Here is a 3,188-nt window from a genome sequence, read left to right on the forward strand (position 1 = left end):
AAAAGCGCAAGGTTTGGCTAGCTACACAATACTAGTTTCAACCCACCATTTTCTCTGTACCAAGTCAGGAGTATGGCAGTTGTTATCTAATAGTTCGTTCCTTTCTGTGTTGCATTGTTGTTTGTTTTTGTTGCACTTTGGTGTTTTTGTTGTTTTGTTGTTTTCCTCTGACTTATAATTGATGTGTTTCCCCTCGATTTTAGGTTGTAAAACGGATTGTTTTTTTTTCTCAATTGATTTATGACTTTTGAACAGCGGTACACTGCTATTGTCTTTAGACATTACATGTTTACGTAGTCCGCTACAAGTTAAAAAAATATAGACTTGTCGAAATAAGTTCATTAGAACAGTTTTACGAGTTGCAGTTTTAACAGAATAACCTCATCAAGTACATTGTCTCGAAATATTAAACGTACATGTAGTTTTACTCGAACAAAGAAAGGATTTACATGTTTGGCAAAGTCACGCGTTTGAAAGACTTGTACAAATAAATTTATTTCAAACATACATAGTTCTTCTATATGTATACATGTATGTGTGTATCTAAGATATAACAAATTGGTATGTATTATATAGTACATTATGGTTTAGTACATTTTTCCTTAGACATACCTTGATCAATGGTACTTATAAATTAATGTATTATTATAATATTATAATGTTAAATAATAAGTGGTTTTTTTTGTAAAACAGAAAGGTTTTCAAGGACACACGATATTAAAATCCGAGGACCTTTAACATGATCAAAAAATAAAATACCGACTGTAACATAAAACAGAAGCACAGACCACTATTTATACGCGGACGTATAACTCAAAACTTGAGACACCTACATGTTAATTAAAACAGTTGAATCCTTATAAAATCACTTTCAAAAGACGTGTTACATCCAAGTTAAATTAGTTTCGTATATTCCATATCTCCTTTTATTGAAACAAAACAAAACACGACATGCATGGGAATTGTAGTGGTTAATATCATGGAAAATGTTTATTTCCAAACGGCTTCCACTGTCTATTTGGAAATAAATATATGACAAAAGATTGAGTACAATGCAATAGACAACTTTCGAGTTATTTCTTTCATCGTTAATACAATGTGCACCTTTGTGACATCATTTACCAGATAGGGGGATCGCTGGTGTCTCTGCTTTGTTTTTCATCAAGCGTCTTTGTGGTCGTCATAACAAGAAATAATGTTTTTTTACGTAAGTACGTAATCACAATTTCAAAAATGTAAAAAGGCCAATACCATGGTCTTTATATAACATTCAATTTATATCACTTGTCAAACTTGTCCAGTGATAATCGAACGTTGGAGTGTATGATGTTGAGATAATAATTATCATGTCGAATGGTTTCCTTTGCCTCTAGCTCGGCTTTCAAATTGCATAGATTTATCTTCTAGCAACACTTCCGGTACTATACCATGTAAAGTGAGTTTACATTAACGATATAAAAAAGAGACGTACATATGTATGCAGACTATTTCCCACGAGTTAGTTTCATAGACATCAAAGTGAAATAAATGCAATTTATTCTATAGATTTCGGATTAAAATTTGCAATATACAATGCAGGAATTGTTATGCTGTGTCAACATGTCTTGTGCATATATTTGTACTGCCAGCCATCAACTAAATGAAAACTACGCTTAATAAATATGGCGCGTTAGAGTAGCTAATATGGATTTACTATTAAAAATACTTTGAACTCATGTATATAAAAGTTGTACAAAAACTTTAATATTCATTTTGATAAGTTTTATTTAGTAATATGTGTCATATAAATTTGGCACGTCATGTATGTATTTGATGTTGAACAAGACATAGTTCTATTTTATTTAATAGATATAATTCAGTCATTCGTTGTTCATTGTCAAACTCGCGATAACGATCTAACTTTTTCAGGAAATTGTTATTTCAGAAAAGTTGTTCTCTATATTTGTTATTTTTTTGTATTACAGAAAATGAACATCATATCATACCTCGGAGAAATAAACCCTAAATGTCTGATGAATAAAGGATAATTGCCACTTTTATGTCCTTGTTTGTGTGGTTAATTGGACTTCTTGGCGTTTGTAAGTCTTCGGAGATGACAATCATAGTCTCGTTGTACTTTAGTTACGACTTTCCAATAATATTTTATCATATATTGTGGCAAATATGTAACTAATTTATCTTCATTTTTGATAACGAAGTCATAAAACTGTTGGTACCAGATGCCTTCCGAACTGTAACTTTCATAATTGGGATTAGTTTCGTATCATTTTATATATAAATTGTACTATTGTTCTAATAGTGTCGTAAATATAAGCTGCACTGTATTAGACATGGATATACACAATTAACGAATGAACAAATTGCATGTAAATGTTCCAATAGCGTCATAAATATAGGCTGTACTGTAGTAGACAAGGGTATAAACAATTACCGAACGGATAAATTTCATTTAAAATGTATAATTCATGCTTTGAGTGCCTGACAATAAACAAGAAATTATATTCCGTGTTATCATGGTTATAACTCCTCTTCACATCCGGGTATCAAGATATTTTATCTACTGAAATTAAGATTGAGTGTGGCATTATTTATCAATATATCCAAATTGCTTGACATGCATTATAAAAACAGTTTTACACCTCAAACAAAATTAAATTTTTGACGTTTTGAAGCTGCGAAATAAGTGTTAAAGATAAACACTTTGATGAAAGCGAATTTTGATTTTTGGAAGTGCTGAATAAGATTATTATACACGACTATTGGAATGGCTTTTATTACTGCCTTTAAACATGGAAGTATACTATTTTTAACTTATGATTTTATTTTCCTATTTACAAATGTTGTATAGTTTATAAATTCATTCTAGGTGATTCAAAATAATGTAAATTTTCAGAAAAAAAACCAAAACATGCACAAGCAAACAAAATAGAACAGGAATAACATTCTAATTTGTATAACGCTGGAATGATTTTAAGATAAGCATAAACATGCATTTTATATTAAATTGTTTCCTTGTACAGTTTTATTTTGTGGTGTAGGCCGGACGTTTTCTAAGTAAATAATACGGTGCTATTTTCGTTAAGTTTTGGTACTTCAAATAAACATTATTCACTCTTTTTTTTAACTTTAATTTCCTTTCTCATAAACTTATTTTATGGTTCAAATCCTCCTGACAGATGTTTATCAAA

Source organism: Mytilus trossulus, chromosome 12 (genome assembly GCF_036588685.1).
Source record: "Mytilus trossulus isolate FHL-02 chromosome 12, PNRI_Mtr1.1.1.hap1, whole genome shotgun sequence".
In the NCBI taxonomy this organism is placed as follows: domain Eukaryota; kingdom Metazoa; phylum Mollusca; class Bivalvia; order Mytilida; family Mytilidae; genus Mytilus; species Mytilus trossulus.